The 19958-nt window shown below is 45.3% G+C and overlaps 2 long non-coding RNA genes across 2 annotated transcripts; one reads left to right on the plus strand and one right to left on the minus strand.

Annotated features, from left to right (window-relative positions):
* Nucleotides 1–5362: 5362 nt before the first annotated feature.
* LOC143442940 (uncharacterized) lies at nt 5363–12128 on the minus strand. The gene is made up of 3 exons (XR_013111563.1): nt 11802–12128; nt 6579–6738; nt 5363–5779 (listed from the first exon to the last, which is right to left on the minus strand). It is a non-coding gene; the product is annotated as an uncharacterized LOC143442940 (long non-coding RNA).
* LOC143442939 (uncharacterized) lies at nt 9238–18415 on the plus strand. Its single transcript, XR_013111562.1, has 2 exons — nt 9238–9598; nt 18115–18415. It is a non-coding gene; the product is annotated as an uncharacterized LOC143442939 (long non-coding RNA).
* Nucleotides 18416–19958: the final 1543 nt, after the last annotated feature.

The raw sequence follows: 19958 nt of genomic DNA on the forward strand, positions 1-19958 counted from the left end.
TATAGCTCTGGCTGACCAGGCTGGCCTTGAACTCACAGAGGTCCTCCTGGCTCTGCCTCTTGAGTGCTGGAATTAAAGGTATGCACCACTGTCCTCAGCTTAAATATTTTTTATTGGTTTTTGTCTGACTGTTTATTTGTTTGTTTGTTCGTTCATTTGAAGGTATCAAAAGTCAGTCTCAGATATCAACTGAAGCTGGGTATGGTAGCCCATGCCTATAAATCCCAGCACTGAGGAGGCTGAGGCAGGAGGATTGTCTAAAGCTGAAGACCAAGCTGGACTGCCGTGCAAAACCAAAAATAAATAAACAAAAATAAAAAGATGCTGATTTGGTGGGTCTCTCTGTCCTCCAGTTTTCTCTTCAAATATCTACTAGAACTTTGGAAATGTAACAAAATCTGGTAAGGTGGCTTTGGTGGACCGCAGAACAGTAAAGAACTAAGTGGAGAGTGAACTGAACGGTGCTTCTGAAGCCCAGTTAGGTGTGGCACAGCCTGTGATCCGGTGCTCAAGAAGCCAGGGCATGAGGATTACAAGTTCAAGGCAGCCCCCTAGCTTACTGGACAGGTTGTGCAGCCAATTAGTGAGCTCCTAAAGTTTAGTGAGAGATTTGTCTCAAAAACTATGATGGAGGTCGGTAGGAGGAGACAGCTAGCTTCCACATGCCATGCAAGTGTGAGGATCCGAGTGAATCCCCAGAACCCGTGTAAAGTTCGACATGGTGGTACTTCTGTTACCCTGGTGTTACAGAGGAGAGATGGAAGATGGCAACAAGAAACTCTGGAAGCCTACTGGACAACCAGCTCAGTGTGTGAAGCAACAAAATAAGAAACCCCATCAAGTTCATTCTGGGACCCTGTCTCAAGGAGAGTGACAGAGCTAGACACCAAAGACCCTCATCTGGCCTCTATGCAGGTATAACTTGCTCATACATATGCCCCCGAAATGAAATTTGTCCAGGACAATTTAGCATGAACATTGATCCCTGAACACTGAACCTTGGTGCTTGCCTGTACCTATTGATCCTAACACCCTTCACCTCCTGAGGTGAAAACAGAGCTGCCCACCACCACAGCCTCTGTAGCTAATGATACAAGCAAGCACCTTCCATCATCTGAAGAGTCAACCAAGTCACCCATTTTGAACACCAAAAGAGTTAGAGTGGACTTCAAACCATATTTAAGGGTTGGGTCTGACAGTAAAGAGTAAATTGCACAGCACAGAGTGCTGTGGCATTCTGAGTTCAATTTCTAGTACCAAACTATTTATCAGGGTCCTACTGCCTCTAATAAGCTGAAGGCTCAAGGAGATGATTAATTGGGGGGTTAGTGGGAGGTAGGGGGTCGGAATTTATTTTTTATTTCAGTCTTTGGGTGGAAAGGGGGCTTGCTTCCTCAGGAGCAACTGGAGGAGCAGTGGATTAAGCTTCAAGGAGATAGCTAAGAGTTAATCATTCAGGGCACGGGGTGAAAGCCAGTAGGAATTCTAAAAATAATGCCTTTCCAAAACTGAAGCAGTCCGCAAGAAGCAGGACCGGGACGCTCATTAGCTCGACTCCTTTGCCCTCCGCAGCTGACACTCTCATCCGAAGCCCGGAACCATCCTAAACCGGGGCTAGCTCTGCAAAGGTAAAAAGATTTGAGGATGCCAAAGGAGCCGACGCGGCAGACAAGTTTGGAGATACAAAAGGAAGTGGCAGCTCCACAGGGCTTCGTGGGCAGCTCTGGCCCTGCCGTTGGCAAAGATGTAGAAAATCGGCCAAGTCAGTCTTCGTTGACAGCCCCCTCTCTCCTGAGCCATTGTCATTTGTAATGTCACGGGCTTTGAGATCGGAAAAAGCCCACGAGTCCGATAGCTTGTACGCTTTTCCCTTCAGTTTTCTGTGCCCTTTATTCAGAAGAGCCCCTGGCTCAGATCCATCTCCTTCAAAAGCTTGCTATCTGCATTGCTACCCCAACATCCGGGTCACGTGACAGATCCTTTCTTCTCCTTGCCTGTTTCCCCGAATGGGATACTAAACTCTGTTCTGAAAGAGACAGAAACTGGGCTCTGAAGTTCTTGAGTAAGGTTTGGAGCACCGCAGGCGGAAGGCTCGACCTTGACCCTAAGGTCTCTCCGATCAGCTCCACACAGGAAGGCGCTCCGTGGGAGGCGGTAAGTCCCACTGATAGCTGGGCACAGACCCCCCCAGGAGTTTGATCATTTCCTGTAAATTTTATTACACTATTGGTTACTTTCTACTTTCTCTACATTTTTATATTTCTTTAGTACTCTATGAATATAAAATAGCAGCAGTTTTTCTTAGATAAACGTTTATTTCTCTCATAAAAATGATATATTCAGAATCCCTTTTTGTTCTGTTTTGTTTCACTGTCTCCGGCTCTGTGAAAGCAAATTCTGCCCACCTTGACCATCCAACATGACTCCACACTAGGAATTAAAACCTGATTGCCCCCTTCCACTCCTGGCCGTTGTGGACTTTCCTCCAAGGTCTGCCTCCCTCTTTTCTAATTGAAAACGCCTTTTTCATGTTTAAATTATGGTTTCCTGAGGACTGGGTCTTTACTCTTCTGACCACATGCCATTGTGAAATAAACTTTTATTTTAAACTTTTGTTCCTGTTTCTTTGTGGCTAGATGGGAGATCTCCAAACCACCTGTGAGTAACAGCCTATGACTCTACTGTCTGGAAATACCTGTCGCCAGCTTGACCAGGATTTGGGGTTGAAACTCAAATGCTTGGGTTCCGTACATGTCTTCACAGTTGGCTTATAATGTTGACTTAAGTCTTATACGAATTTGATTATCCAAGCAATCTGCTATCCACATGGGTAGTCCCTTAGATCCATCATCAGAGTCATTTGTCACATTTATTCATTAGTTCAATCTCTATATTTCCTCTGGGTTATGAGGCATTTCCCACTTTTGTTCCTCCAGACTGTAAGGAATACCTGTGTCAAGACACACCTTGAACCTAGGTGTGATGGGAGGCAGAGACCAAGGATCGCTGAGTTCAAGGCCTCATCTGTTAAACACAAGGGTGAACTTGGCCTGAGGACACCGTATCTCAAAAATACTAAAACCAACCAGGTGAAAACAAAAGACCTTATTTTAAATGAGAGACAGGAATAATATGGGGCACACTTGTAATCCCATCATGTGGAGGATGAGTGAGGGTGGGGATCAGGAGTCATCCTGGTCTGCATTGACCCTTTCTCAAAAGACAAAAATGATAATGAAATTAAAAAGACGCAGGGTGGAGAGATGGCTCAGTGGTTAAAAGCACTGGCTGCTCTTCCAAAGGTTCTGAGTTTAATTCCCTGCAACCACATGGTGGCTCATAACCATCTGTAATGGGATCTGATGCCCTCTTCTGGTGTGTCCGAAATCACCTACAGTGTACTTATAAATAAAAAATAAAATTTTTTAAAAGAAAAAAATATAATATAAAAAAGAAATTAAAAAGACATATCTTGGGGTGTGGTCTTAATAGCGACCATCTTTTCTTTCAAATTATTTACTCATATTTTAGCTCACAAATTAGAGTTTTGGTCTTAGGACATTGTATGGGGCATACATGTGCATGTTTGTGTGTGGGTGCACCTGTGTGCATGTGTGCTTCCCAGAGGAAGGACATTTCAGCTTCAACAGCCAAATTCCCTCAATAGTAATGGTGTCTCAGTCTCCTCCCCAACTACAGCTCTTGTGCGGGACTGAAAAACAAGCTTAAACTATTTCTGTGTCTTAATGTTTCCTTCTCCAAGAGCTCATGACTCTTCTGCTTGTTCCAACCACAGGAAGTAAATCTTATTTAAAGTGTTCTATACCAGGCTGGAGAGATGGTTCAGCATTTAAAAGCACTGACTGCTCTTGCAAGAGGACTCAGATTTGATTCCCAGAAGCTACGTGGTAGCTCACAGCTGTCTAAAACTTCAGTTTCAGGGGATCCAGTTCCCTCCTCGGGCATATAAGTGGTACACAGACATATGTGCAGGCAAAACACTCATACGAATAAAATTAAAATAAATAAACTCTTCTATTCCGGCCAGATGAGGCCATTTGCCGGCAGCGTAGGTCTGCATAGACCCTTCTGAGCAGGATGGGTCACCCTTTCTACAAGTCCTTCAGGTCTACATTTCTACCCATACCTGCTCAGCCACTGAAATCCACAGCCTGTCTGGAGGCTTCTTTGGTCTCCAGATCTAAGCCACTGACCTCACAGAAAGGAGCAATCTGATCCTTGAGTGTGACAGAAATCTCTCAAGCATTTCTTGCCTCAAAGATAAGCTTGTGATTTCTTCCTTATGCAAAGAATTTCATTCCGCTTTAGCGAAATTGTTCCCATCGGTAGGGTCTCCTCCTCTCCCGCTCTCCACACCCCAACCCAGCCACCCTGCAGCTCAGGCAAACAGTCTGAAGGAAGACGTCTCCTCTGGCACCTCTTCCTCCTAAGGGAATGAATGTCACTGTTGGGGCTGAGTCAATTACCATGACAGAAGGTGGTTGTAAGGTCAAGCTGACCCTCGTTCTTTGTCCTCTATGTCACTATGTCCCTGGTCTTTTGTTTTTCCACATATTAAAATGGAACTTGAGGCTTTTGTCACACATGGCTGACTAGCCTGGGATTTCCACCTCCCAGAACTATGTGTTAAATAACTATGTGTTAAATAAATAATAATTTATTTGCCCATAAATTCCAGAGTCTCTTGTATTCTATCCTAACAAGAGAAAGTTACAACCAGTCACTTCCCTGTCAGCAGTTTCCATGGTTGTTAAGTAGAACCCAAACCTTTAGCAAGATCCGGATTCTTATCTTCCTGGCCTAGACCATCAGTGGCAAGATGGATGCACTTTCCAGTAAACAAACACACCAGGACCCATCTTAGGTATCGTGAGTTATGAAGATAGTTGTGAGGGAAAGTGGGTGCTTTGCCTCTGTGGGAGGAGAGTCTTCTCCAGCTGACATTTCGCTGAGGCTCAAGCATGAAGAAAACATTAAGGGCCAGTCACCCATGCTCCAACTGCAGCGGCCTCTTTCTGTCTCTCAGACTCTTTGGCTTTGGAACCATTGTGCTTCTGCAAGGACCCCCCTCACTGGCCTATTAAGATCCAGAGATAGCATCTGTTAGAGTGTCCCGAGGACATATGACAGCTCACAGAAGGTACCCCCAGGCTGACGCTGACGTAAGTTACTTTGCTGTCTAAAGGTCTGGGGCTCCTTTTTGCTGACCACTTTCTCTCAGGGGTAGGCTCTAAGCCCTCGCTGGATGCTTGAGTTGAGGTTGACACCAGACCCAGACAGAAGCACCGTGATGCTGTGGTGGTACTGCCAGCTGACTAATGGGCACAGAGCGTACACAGCGGGGTGTACAGGAAGCAGGAGTGATTCATATCCCGTGCAGGTCAGGGCAGGACACAGATTTCATCACACTGCTCAGAATAAAATGCAGTTTCCAGCACAGGAATCGGTTGTGCTCAGAACTTTCCACTGAGCAATTTCAGAGCGCATTTAATCAGGGAACGGAAGCCACAGATAAGGATGGGGACCACTCTGACATAATAAGATTTACATTTGCCTAATGGGTTGGGGTGGGAGACGAAGTTTTATGCTTTTATTTCTTTGTAGAGCTTTACATTTGATCTGGTGTGATCAGCTTTTCTGCCCAAGGGCTGTTCTGAAAACTTCTGACCGTTAGTTGCCCGGTCCATGCTTACCACATCACTGCATATCCTGATGGGTCCCCAGGCTGCCAGATCAAAGATGGTCCAGGTCAGGGCATCTGGAAATGAAAGTGCCCCTTTCAGGATGTCACGTTAGCCAGCCAGGGCTGTGACATTCAAAGGATAGTTTACTTATTAACCCAGACCTTAGCCAATCTTGCTATTATAACTCCTCATAATTGCTCAAGCCGTCACTCACCAGTGTTATTCTCTCCCTCATTAAATCACGACCAGATTACCTGCTCAGGGGCATTCTGTTCTTTTCAACTTCCTCCTCTCATTCTTGGTTGTGGTTGCACAACATGAAACATACGTGCATGTTAGGGGCCTGTGTCCCTCTTACCCCTTAAGGACCATCATGGGTGTTTAGACCACCTAGAGTACCACTCACTGTTATCAAAACATTTTAGAAAATCCCCTTAATATTTTATTACATTAAAAAATTATTCACGTGTGTGGGTCTGTGTGTGAAGACCAAAATCATGAGCTTTCCCACCGTGACGCGCTGTTTCACACTCACGTTTACAGGGACTGTGTGCCCCGATATCTCCATTTCCAAGGCCATAGACATTATCTGCATATGATTCAGAGATATTTGAAATATGGTTCAGACAACTGATGAATGCATTGTTAAGTGTTTTTTTTTTTTTTTCCTTTTGAAAATTCTTCAGAAAAAGACGGCAAATGTGTTACACTTGACTACCAGGGATCAGAAGCAGCACAGGACGCCATAGGTCTGGGGTAGAAGCTATGGGGGACTGTTTTGGTTGTGAGCAAGGTGGCCTCTTGAGGTAGTTTCTATGATAAGACGGTGGTCAAGTTCAGATCCAGTGAAACAACTTGTTAACAGTGACTTACGGGTAACCTGTGCCTCGGCTTCCCCTCCCACAGCCTCCATGGGTACACACACTGTGCCACAAGACCCCTGCCTCCTTTTTCTTCCTTGTCCTCCAGCCTGCTCACTCACTTCCTCCTTTGCATCCTCAGGAGGCAGGAGATTCAAACACAGTGACAAGGTCTGCAGGCAAAAGCATTATGTTAGAGATTACAATACTCAGAAAGCTTGATTTGAGCTTATGATATTAGAAATCCATCTCATTCCAGGCAGTGGTGGCACATGCCTTTAATCTCAGCACTTGGGAGGCAGAGGCAGGTGGATTTCTGAGTTTGAGGCCAGCCTGGTCTACAGAGTGAGTTCCAGGACAGCCAAGGCTACACAGAGAAACCATGTCTCGAAAAACAAAAACAACAACAACAAAAAATCCATCTCATTTCTCTTGGATTGGTGAGGGTTCTGTTTTGTTTCATTTTTAAGATAAGGTTTTGCTATGTAAGCCAGGCTGGCATCGAACTCACAATTCTTCTGCCTCCCCAGTGCTGAGATTACAGTCACTTGACACTGTGCCTGACGTTAGTGACATTAAAAAAAAAGGCAAAACAAAAATGTATGGGTTTCATCATGACATCATTATGCACATCATGATGTCATTATGCACACCATAACGTCATAGGCACACCATGACATCATAGTGCACGCCATGACATTATGTATGGGTTTCATCATGACATCATTATGCACACCATAATGTCATTATGCACATATGTCCTATACTTTGCTCTTAGTCAGCTCGTTATCTGCACTCCTTTTGCTTCCTTCTTTCTCCAAAATTGTTGTGTCCTATGTGTGTAAGTGTATGTATGAGGGTGAGTGTGTGTGCATGCATGCGTGTATCATGTATGTGTTATGTGTGTGTGTGTATGTGTGAGAGTGTACATGTCGTGTGTGTGTGTGTGTGTGTGTATGTGTGTGTGTGTGTAGATCTAGATTCAGCATATGAGAGAAAGCATGTGAAACTTACCATTCTCTTCTCCACTGGAAAAGGAACTTACAGGACATCAAAGAATGGAAAACTATTTGCCACAATATCAGAAATATCAGAGAAATAAAACAGCATTTTGTTTCATCGATTTTTTTTTTTTTTTTTTTTTAATGTGGCTACAGAGGAGAGTTCTGGCCTGGTACATGGCAGGTTAGTGCCATGCCCCTCAGGTACATCCTAGCCCTTATAATCATCTTTCAAGTCTGGTTTAATACTGCCATCTGCTGGACGGTCTGGTGTACAACAGGCAACTGTTAGTCTGGACTGCATCAGCGTGGCTGGAGACGCTTTCTGAGCCACTGTTACTTTAATGCAAGAAGTCTCAGCTCTTACCCACTTGCTCCTTAATGAAGAGAATTTAGAAGAGAAGATGGAAGGTGTGTGTGTGTAAGTTACTGGTAGTACGGAGGCAGGACGGATGGCAGTTACAGTGGCCTAGACAAAGGAAGACCCGCAAGTCTGAGCTGGGTTTTGGTGGTGGTGGTGGTAGGTTGTTTTGTTTTAGTTTTTTGCTAGTTTTGTTTTTTATTCCTTTGTTTTTATTTTTTGGGTCTGTCTCTGTTCTAAGCATGCTTTCCCTAACACTCTGGGCCTCACTCCTCTAAAGTTCCCTTCTTTCCCTTAAGGCTGCTTGTCCACCACGTGTCTGACTTCCATAATGAGGGACCAGGATGCCTGGGCAGGTAGGAGAGGCCAGGTGGACAATAAAGATGAAAAACTACATGGTGGTCCACTTCCAGCTTCTTCTTTACCCTCCTGACCTGAGGCAGGGCCTTGGCAACTTAGGAGAAAGTGTGGTCACTTCTTCTGCAGATACTGGCCTTCTTCCCTGTCCCTCCATGAGAACCGGTAGAACATGTTCAAGGCTAGGCCAGGATATGCTTTGTTCCAAGTAACTAACACTAAATTAGGGGAAGAAGATTCCCCGAAGACCCTAAAGATAGAACTGTACTTGGGTTTCCTGAGTTTCTTCTTCTGCTTTACAGGGGATCTCTCTCTCTCTCTCTCTCTCTCTCTCTCTCTCTCTCTCTCTCTCTGTGTGTGTGTGTGTGTGTGAGAGAGAGAGTGTGTGTGTCTGTCTGTCTGCCTGTCTGTCTCTCTCACATTTGTGTATGTGTTTGCTCACCCCTAATAAAGCTTTTCTTTACCAGTGATTCTGTCTACTGTGTCTGATTTTCTCTACTGTTGCCTATGAGCTCAAGACCATCATGATGATGATGATGGTGATGATGGTGATGGTGATGATGGTGATGATGGTGATGGTGATGATGGTGATGGTGATGATGGTGATGGTGATGGTGATGATGGTGATGGTGATGATGGTGGTGGTGATGATGGTGATGATGGTGGTGGTGATGATGGCGACGACTGTGATGGTTTGTCTATGCTTGGCCTAGGGAGTGGCACTATTAGCAAGTGTGGCCCTGTTGGAGTAGGTGTGTCACTGTGGGCTATAAAACTCTCATCTTCCCCTTCTCCTTTCCTCCGCCAGCGTGCACACTACTCCTGATTCGGCTTCTCGCCGTGTCGTCTCACAAGACTTTCAGAATCAAGCGATTCCTGGCCAAGAAACAAAAGTGAAATCGTCCTGTACCTCAGTGGATCCGGATGGAAACTGCTAACAAAGTCAGGTACAACTCTAAGAGAAGACACTGGAGGGGGAACAAAGCAGGGTCTGTAAGGATCCACACAGTGGCAAGACTGAGGGTTTATACTGAACTGTGGTCATCGATCAGTCCTGCCAGATGGATTTCAACATTTTTAACCTGGAGGCTTGCTCGTGTCTAAATTAGGGTGTCTGTTCTGTAATAAAATGTAGAACCTCTCAAAGAAATAACAAAAGCAAACAAGCCAAAAAGGCCCTCACCCTAGCTGCCTGGAAGTCAGTCTTCTGCTAGCAGCCTTCAGATGAAGCTGCAGAACTCTCAGCTCTGCCTGCACCATGTCTGCCTGATGCTGCCATGTTCCTTGATGATAACAGACTGAACCTCTGAACCTGTAAGCCAGCCCCAATTAAATGTTGTCCTTACAAGAGTAGCCTTGGTCATGGTGTCTGCTCATAGCAGTAAAACCCTAACCAAGACAGAAGTTGGTACTGGAATGGGTATTGCTGTGATAGGCCTGACCATGCTTTTGTTTGGAAGAATGTAGATTTTGAGACTTTGGATTTGGAAAATGGTAGAATGCTTTAAATGGGGCTTAATGGGCTGTCCTAGTAGGAATATGGAAGACTTTGGTTTTTTTGTTTTGTTTGCTTGTTTGGTTGGTTTGTTTTTGTTTTGTTTTTTGAGACAGGGTTTCTCTGTGTAGCCCTGGCTGTCCTGGATCTCACTCTGTAGACCAGGCTAGCCTTGAACTCAGAAATCCGCCTGCCTCTGCCTCCCAAGTGCTGGGATTAAAGGTGTGCACCACCACTGCCTGGCTATGGAAGACTTTGTTACTGAGAGTTATTTGAACTATGCAGACCTAACCCAAGAGGTTTCAGTGGGAAAGAATTTCAGAATGTGGCCTAGAGACTGTTTTTGTGGTATTTTGGTGAAGAATGTGGCTGCTTTTTGCCCTCGTCTGAAGAGTCTGCCTGAGGCTAAGGTAGAGAGATTTATATTAATTGCATTGACAAGGGAAGTCTCAAAGAAGCCCAGCCGAGACTTCGTTCTCTGGTTAAGTCTCATAAAGAGCATTTTGAACAAGTGTAGCAAGCTTAGAAAGGGAAAAATATAAAATATATGGCTCTAGTATTAAAGGAGCACCAGGAAGTGAAATGGAACTGAAGCCTATGTTCTAGGACATAACAGATTAAGGCATTTTGGGGCAAGATCCTACCCAGCTATGTTTAAAAGAGATCTCTAAATTCAAGGCCAGCCTGGAACAAAGCAGGTTCTAGATGAAAAAAAAAAAAAAGCTTAAATCCAGGCTTGGTGGTACATGCCTTTAATCCCAGCATTACAGGAGACAGAGCCGTGCAGATCTCTTGAGTTCAAGGTCAATCTACAGAGCAAGTTACAGGACAGCCAAGCTTAGGCAGAGAAGGAGTCAGAAAACAGAAAGCTGGTAATAGAATAAGGGGGGCTATGTTCCAGCCCCCAAAAGCAGCAGAACACGGTAGCTTCGCCACGTGGCTCTGGCTTTAGAGTGAAAAATAGAAGGGACTACTGAGACAATTGATGCTGGTTAGCTGGAGCCAAGAAATTAGTGGTGATTAAGAAGAGACCAGCATCACTGTGGTGAAATCTGGGAGGTGTTTTCTGAGAGCACAAAGAAGCTGTGTTCTAGAGACAGCCAAGGTTGTACCTCGTGCTGCAGCTGGACTTGGTCACCCAGGTGATAATGGTTTTGAAGGCATGAAGGGGTTATGAAGAGCAGCTGAGGCTTGGCACTGTGAGAGGCCATGGAAGGCCATTGGTGAAGGTGCAGCCTACACACACACACACACACACACACACACACACACATTTTCAAAAATGTAGAGTATTGCCAATCCTAGTGGCACAGACCTATAATCTTAGCACCCAGGGAGTGAAGCAGGAAGAATACCATGAGTTCGAAACCAACATGGGTTACATAGTGAATCTGAGGTCAACTTGGGATACATTGTAAGACCTTGTCTCAAAAAAACAAGAGGGCTAGCTAGAGAGATGGCTTAATTTACACTATATAAATCATATTTTTCTATGTGTAGCTTATAAACATGTGTGCATGCATGCATGCCCACAGAAACCAAAGAGGATATTGGCTGTCCTGGTCTATCTTTTTCAGCCATATTCTTTAGAGAGAGGGTATCTCACTGAACCTGGATCTAGGCTGAGGACCAGCTAACCCCAGCGATCCTCTTGTCTCTGACCCTCAAAGCACCCGGGTGGCCAAAAGGCCCTGCTTTATGCATGGTTATTGGGCCCTCAGGTCCTTAAGCTTGCAAGCCTTATTACTCACTAAGCCATCTCCCCAGCCCGATAAAATATATCTTAATAAGTTTGACTTTGCGACTGATGGTGGTGACTCCCACCTGTCTCTCATCTCAGTACAGAGGTGGCTAAGGCAGGAGAATTGCCATGAGTTCAAAGGCCAGCCTGGATGACAAGGTGCAATCTTGTCTCAAAAACAAACAAACAAACAAAAAAGGAGAAACAACATCAAAAACCCAAAAGAAAACTGCTTGGCATTTTCACACCTAGAAGGAAGCCCAGAGCTAAGGAAGGATTACCGTTTGGGAGGAGATCGGGAAGAACCTTCAGCGCAGGCGTGGCAGCCTGTGACCATGAAGCTCAACTGTCTTCTTCCCTTGGCTCTGTCGTGCACCTCAGCTGCAGTAGCATTCCTGAGCTGGGTCCTCCCTGCCCTTTGGTATCATCCGCCCTTGGGAAGACAGCCTCTGTTCTGGACTCTTAGCACAGATTTAACCAGGACAGACTGTTCTAGGACAAAGCAGGTTGGAGCCCTTTGAGTTTTGATATCGCATCTGACTTTACTAATGAAAGGAGAGGAACAGTGAGTCTGGTAAGACTTGACAGGAAAACACTCCGGGTGGGTTAATGGGAAACCAAGCCCTTCCCGGCTAGCGCCCTGGCCTGTGAGAATTCGCTTCAGATTTCCATTTTAGCACACTGTGTCATCTGCCTCAAGAGGCCAGGACCCTGCACTCTTCAGGTCACCCATCAAATTTAGGGCACTTACCTAACCGTGGCCAGTTTAGTTCACCCTGAAGCACAGTCCCGTGTCCCTTGTTGAGTTGTCCTTTGCAGATCAAAGTGCATCTGCTAAAGCTGATTGATTAGCAAATAATAAACTGTCTTATCTTCCCATGTACACCTAGGGCCCTGATTTCAGCTTTCAACTTATTAATAACGTGATTTGTGTGAGTCCGGTTTTCTAAAGGTTGATGACCGATAGGTAACATGGCGTGAACAGACAGTCAGCTACTGGGAATGAGGAGGGAATGCAAGGCTGGAGTTCTCCAACCAACACACACTCGCCTTGCTCTTTCCACGAATTTTTGGGAAAGGATATTTCAGTGCTAAGCATTTGGAAAGAAAGAAAAATGAACAAACAGATTGTCAAAGTCACCTTCTTATTACACTGATTGATCAGCAAACTGTATTCAGTTTGTCAGACACTGACAGAACAGTGCCAACCAGACAAGGTCGAGGAATCTAAGGTCATTGAAAGGGGGACAGGCTAGCAGTCTGAAGGTGACAGGTAAACCACATAGCTATCAGCACATGGGAAAGCATCCCAGGCGGAGGGAACAACCAGCCCAAAGGCCTGGGGTATGGCAGGCCTGTTTGATTCTAGAGGCAAGAGTAGAAGCCAGTGTGCTCTACTGAGATAAAGCATGGCCAGAGATAGGGTCAAAGACGACAAGTGTTAGGGCGTAGGCAGGGTCAGGTAGAGCTTTGGAAGCCATTAGAGGAAAAGATTGTCAACCTGTGGGTCATGACCTCCCAGAGTTCGATTATCGGATATTTACATTATGAACAGCTGCAAATCATAGTTACAAAGTAGCAATGAAAAATAATTTTTTGGCTAGGGGGGCGTCACCACGACATGAGGAGCTGTACTGATGGGTGGCGCCTAGGAAGGTTGAGACCCCACAGCATTAGTGGAGCGTTGCTCAGAGCAAAGGAGACAGAGGTCTTTAACCTGGTTTCCATTTAAAGGGGTTTTTACAGCCGCTATTTGAGAGACTGCCAGCCAGCTAGGAGAGCGTTTATGCAGTAATGTCTGCAGCTTGATGGAGCGAGGTGAGATCGGGTAAGAAATGGATGAATTTCTTGCTGGAGAAATTCAGAGACCTGACAGGTGGGCTGGGAAGAACGGGGCCGGCCTGAAGGGAGCCTGGAAAGAGGTTCTGGTTTCTGGTAGCTGAGGTGGAAGAGGGGAACTAGGATTTCCAATACGGAGTGAGTGTTTTCCTACTAGGGTACCTATGGGGACCAGAGGTGCTTGGATCATTACTTTTACTATATTATAAAGGTATATTGAGGATTTTTATTTTATTGTCTTTTATTTCATTTCATCTCATTTGAGACACAGCCTCCCTCTGCAGCCCTTCCTGTCCTGGAACTCATAATGTAGACTAATCTGGCTTGGAACTTGCAATAACCATCTATCTCCTGAGTCCCAGGTTACAGGCACGCTCCACCATGCTCCACCACATGCCACAAGACAGTTTTAGTACAGAAATATCCCTCGGAGAGCATTTAAAAGTTTCATCAATGAGAATTTCACATCCCATCACCAGGAAGTGAGGTCAGATCTGATTCCTCCATCCCTATGTCACAATCTCCATTTTAGGTGTGTGGCCTCCCCAGGAGAGACGACGTCCTCGGTGTAATCACCGGTGCCACCAACCAGGGTCTGGACATCCGATTGCTTTGGGTCAAATTGATTTGCGCTGTTGACTGAGGCTGGGTGCTCACAGGTCCCCCACTTGAACTCAGTGTAACTTCCATATTGACCTCTCCTGGGTCAAGTGAGCTAGCCACCACCAGCAAGGATGCACAGGTCAGCCAGGAGAGATCCCACTTCTGTTTCTGCCTGACCCTGGACCAGATGGTGATGCCTATTGGTCAGCCTGTCCCCAGGCCCACAGCTGACCAGTAGTCTTCATCCTGTGGCATCCACAATGAGGCTTCATTTATCACATAGAACCAAGGATCTAGCAGCTTGTGCATACGGACAGAAAGGAAAGCAGTCTACAGCATAAGCTGTCGTGATTGCGTGGGGCAAAGCCCAGGAAGGGGCAGGTGATCTCACTGAGCTAGAACTATCTGTAGAAAGTTTCCACAGTGACAAAGAAAGGCCACTGCCAGCTCTTGCAAACTCTTGAGTTAGGATAATATTTACATTTTCCATACTGTTGCCAAATTCAAAGTAAGACTATTTCGGGACACACAGAAAATATGACATTAGAGTTTTGGTGCTCACAAAGAAGCTTTTGTTGAATCAAGTCGCACTCTTTAGTTATGAGCAGCATATGTTTTTTCTTGTCCCCAAAATAGATAAAAAGTTTCAATGGGAGCCAGAGATGCATCCTGTAGAAGACATGCTGAGTGGGGGTGAGGCTCCAGCCCAGTACTCAGCACCAGATAGATAGATAGATAGATAGATAGATAGATAGATAGATAGACAGATGATAGATAGATGGACGGATAGATAGATGGATAGATAGACAGACAGATGATAGATAGATAGATAGATAGATAGATAGATAGATAGACAGATGATAGATGGATGGATGGGTAGATAGATGATAGATAGATAGATAGATAGATAGATAGATAGATAGATAGATAGAGTTAGCATATCCAGACTTTGTACACTTTGGGAACAGATTTTTTTCTTCAGATAGTTCCTGCTGGGGTCAGTCAGAGACCGTGTGAGGGAAACTTAGGGAGCAGTTCCCTGGGTTTCCCTCATCTGCCCTTTGGGCTTCTGTCTTTGCTGTACACAACCTGCCTACCTGGTTCTTTCTCCTTCGCACCATCCTCTAGTGTGAACCCATGACCGGGTCCTGTGCAGTCATTTTCTAATTCTAAGATCTCTCTCCAACATTAAAACAACTTGGGTGCTAGAAACTAAACTCAGGTCCTCCATAAGAGTGGCAAGGGCTCTTCACTCCAGAGCCACTTTTCCTGCCTGTCTTCTAATCCATAACCTCTCACCCTTCCCCACAGACCCTCGGATTCTCCACACCCTAGGGGATCTAGCGAAGTGTCTCCTGATGAAATCTACTCTTCCAGGGAGGGACATGATTCTTGTAGGAGACAGAGAAGACGTTTTCCAAGAGGGAAGGCAGTGTAGTTACCAAATGCTGGGCTTGGCTCCTCCTGGAACCTTGGTTTTGTGTTGATTATTAAGCGGTTGGATAATGAATTAAGAACCTCTGTAGAGGAACAGGGATGGAGGTTGTGCTGGATAGTTCTATATCAACTTGACACAGCTAGAGTTGTCTGGGAAGAGGATCTTCAGCTGAGAAAACGCCTCCATCAGATGGGCTGTAAAGCAGCCTATAGGCAGTTTCTTAATCAATAATCAATATCGAAGGGCCTGTCCCATTTTTAGTGGGAACAACATGGGCTCATAGTCCTGGGTTATATAAGAAAGCAGGCTGAGCAAGCCATGAGGAGCAAACCAGTTAGTAGCATCAGCTCCAGGTTCCTGCTCAGATGGAATCTCTGCCTTGGCTTCCCTTGACCGACTATGATTCAGGATAGGGAAGCCAAACAACCCTTTCTCTCCTCAGGTTGCTTTTGCTCATGGTGCCTCATCACAGCAATAGTGACGCTGACTAAGACAGAGGCATAGGCTGGGAATCACCATTGAGAGAGTTGGGCTTGAAAGCTGTTTGGAAGAAAGACCCAGTGGGGGAGAGGACAAGAGTCAGCCAAGGGAAAAGGCCCTTAGTGTTCTCCAGTTCTCGGAGAGAGGAAAGGGAGCAAGGAAAGGAGACTAAGAGGAAGCATTTAGCAGATAGGAGAAAAACCCAGGGAGAGTGGGATCTAAGAAAAGTTGAGGTGTGGAGTATGAGCAAGATAATTTAAGGCAGGTCATCAGGTCTGCGTGTGAGCCTCTCTAACCACTATGCTACCTTACTGGCCCCTCAGAGTTCTTTATTACCACTCAGACTTGCCTGTTCATGCACACACAGTCTATGGCTGCTTTAGACTTATGTCACATGGTAGTACAGAAGCCATATGACCCACATATTCCAAATCTCTCCACTCTGTGACCCCTTAGGGAAGTCCTGCTGCCCTCCACCACAGTTTCTCCATACTACAAGCCGACAGCACCCCTATTCAAGGATATCATCTTATCTTTACCTTATCCTGCGTCACTACCCTTTGTCCTATAAAGTCGCTTCCACACGTGCATCAGAATACTTTTATTTATCTGATTTTTTTAGGGAAAGGATAGGGGTGAGGGTAGAGAAAGCAGCGGCCACAGCTGGGGCTGGGAGCAGGAAGGGAAAAAAAGAACAGAAAACCCCGAAAGCTTCCTCCTTGACTGTCACCACCAGCAGACAGTACTGTCCTCTACAGTGAAGCCCACCAACTTGTTGGGCATAGCGGCGCATCCCAGATTTGGTGAGGCTGAGGTGGTAGGCGTGGGTTCTAAGCCAACCTGGGTTACGAAGGGAGACCTTCTCAGAAAGCAACCACGGTTTCTGTCTCCTTTAAATCTCTGAAGCCACCCCCACTTCTCTACCTATTCTGCTCAGGTCCAAGTTAACAGTGGCCACCATCATTCCTAAGCCCAGTGGTCACTCTTGGCCTTACTGGATCCTTGATCAGGCGGTATGTGACACAGTCTGTCACTTTTAAAATCTCTGGATTCCACAAAGTGGCAAGAGAGAGTCAAGTCTCAAGAGCTGTCCTCTGGCCTCCACTTGTACCTGTACTCACACATATGTGTATGTGCACATGTGTACACACTCACACACACACACACACACACACACACACACACACACACACATAAATAAATAAAAATTTGAATGCCAGTTTCACGTCACAAAATGTAATCTTTTTCTTTTACCACAGCTGTGAAAGGAGCCCCATGTTCATGAGAATAAGAAGAGACCCACGTCTGTCATGGTCCCTATTTACTCCCTTCAGAGAACACCTGCCCCTCGTGCTGGACTCCTGTCATTCTGTTGTCCCTTTCTCCCCTGTAATCCATCTCAGTGTCCTTCTTGACAAACCCCCAACCTTTAAGCAGCTAAGTCCTAGTAACAACTTCGTCTACGAACCCCTCTGTATACACTGGACATTTGGCAGATGCCTTCTGCCTTGACTCTAGCTTTCCCCTTCCTCACAGTGATTGACCTCAGACTAAGTAGCTCCTATTTCACCACTTCAAGGTCACCGCCACTGCCCTGCTATGTGAGACCTTGGCTCCAAGCCCTGACCTGAAAACCATCTGGGAAGATGGATTGACTTCCTCATGAGTCCATTGCTCTAGAAGTGTTCATGAGGAGTCTACTGTATAGCAGGCAGTGATGTAGGTTTTAGGACCTCTGCCAGAGCAGAGGATGCAGGACAGGAGATAAGGTCTTTCAGAAGTGATAAGTGTGGAGGGGAGGAGGGGGAGTGACAAAGAGAACCTTCAGGGTCAGGTGGGAAATGTCATGGCTACCATTTAAATGGTAGTTGGTCATGTGAACAGGCAGGGAAGAAGGAAAGGTAACTACTAACTGTGTGGCCATCCATGAGAGGGCCATGCAGACCAAGGGAACAGGCTATCCCTCTGAAGTTGAAGCATGCCTGAGGTTAGAACAAGGTTAGGGAAACCTGAGAGGTGAACAGAGGACTACGGGTTCCAGACATGCCACCCAACATGCAGACCTCTAGCCAGATATGGCTCCAACTACCCAGAAGTGGGGTCCAAAAAATGGCCTTTGAAGGGCTGAATGAGTGTAAGCCTAAAATGCATTGCTTTTTACGTGGATTTCATGTGGCAACGAGTGTTTTTGAGGTATGGGGTTAAATAAAGCATATTGTTGACTTTTTCCTCAGCCATCTGAATGAAGGTAAGGATGAGTCACCAGCAGCTGTACCAGAGTCACCCAGGAAAGTCATGCCAGGATTCTCAGCCTTGCTGCATCTGCTCAAACTGCCACACTACCTGATCCAGCAATACAAATTGAATATGTGAGGCCCATGTTCCTATCAGTGTGCAAAGGACTCAGGTGTCACTACGTTGGACTAAGTGCATTCTTGAATGAAGTATTCCAGACCATCCACCAGTAAAGAGAAGCCATGCTAGTCTGTGTACAATAAATAAATAAATAAATAAATAAATAAATAAATAAATACATTAAGACCTTAAAATCATATTATTAAAACACATTTCACATATTTCTCTTTTCTTTTGAAAACCACTTATTAGATCGCCGTGCATAAGTGCATATGTGTAAATGATCCACAGTGGTCTCTGGTTTCTCTTTACAGGATAATCTGATGGTTACTTCTTAGTACAGTGTTTGGGGAAAGGATGTCTAAGTCAGTCTTCTCTGGGGCTTCTTCCTTCCTGCTTCCTATATCCCACTGCACGGCTGACTGAGCAAAACCGTCTCACCAAGCCTTTGTCTTCAGGGGAGAATTTTACATGATTTCCAAATTTACTTGTCTGTGTTCCCAGAGCAGCTCCCAGTCTCTGGTTTGCAGGTGTCTGCCATGCCTCTGCTCTGATGCTGTGATGATCTTGGGTCACTCCAGTACCCACGGGGAATTTTTATTTTTAAGCCAGTTTGTCAGGATAAGTTTTTCTGTTTTTTTTTTTTTTTTTTTTTTTTTGTTTTTTTTTGTTTTTGGTTGGGTTTTTTTGTTTGTTTTGGTTTTGTTTTTTTGCTTTTTCTTATTTAAGAGTAGAAATTGAAACCAACCCCCCCCACACACACACACACCTTGGCGCAGTACAGTGCCACTTCCTGTGTGTATTTCTGTTCCCCTTTTTTATTTTTGTAATACAATCTAATCTTAGGTCAGCAATATGCCATGAAAGTATTGATTATGTGTGCCATCCTTTTGCAAAGTTAAGTGTGGTATCTGACTGATATCAGGTCACCTTAATGTGAGTGTTGGGTATGCACATAAGCTTCATGCTTTGATCCAAAGAGAAGGCACGTGCACTTCAACTCCAAGTTCTTCAGCCCAGTAACTATAATATGACTAAGGCTAGAAAAATGGCTGAGAGGTTAAAAGCACTTGCTGGGCACCACTTGTGCATGCCCTTAATCCCAGCATCAGAAGGGAGAGGCAGGAAGATCTCTGAATTCCAGTTCAACCGGGTTTACAGAGCAAGTTACAGGACAGGCAGGGCTGCACAGCAAAACCCTGTCTGGATCCCCTCTCCTCAAAAAACACTTGTTGCTTTTGCAGAATTCAAGCCCCAGAGCCCACATAACACTTCACAACCATCTATAACTCCAGTTCAAGGAAGGCCAGTGCCGTCTTCTGACCTCTCAGGACACCAGACATGTATGTGGTGCACGCATGTACATTCAGGCAAAACATTCTCACATAAAATAAAATGAATAAATCTGAAAATACACAAGATTTATAATAATCTCGTGTAATGGTAATGATGATTAATATCTTGTCTCACACGAATGGAAGAAGTCCTTAGGGATGGCATCTTGGAGATCAGGATTCCAAGCTGGATGACACTGGGGTGACCTCAGGTTATTGGCAAGGCTGTGTTCCTGTCGCTCCTGGAGAGATCTCATTTCCTATGTGCACCTGCTTCTGGAAATCTCTCCATCATTAAAGCCAGATTTCACCTACTTCATCTGACTTGTTATTACAGCTCCTAAGAAATGAAAGACATGGTAACAAGGGAGGAGCATCACGTTATCGTT

The sequence above is a fragment of the Arvicanthis niloticus genome, chromosome 7 (assembly GCF_011762505.2).
Source record: "Arvicanthis niloticus isolate mArvNil1 chromosome 7, mArvNil1.pat.X, whole genome shotgun sequence".
Classification (NCBI taxonomy): Eukaryota; Metazoa; Chordata; class Mammalia; order Rodentia; family Muridae; genus Arvicanthis; species Arvicanthis niloticus.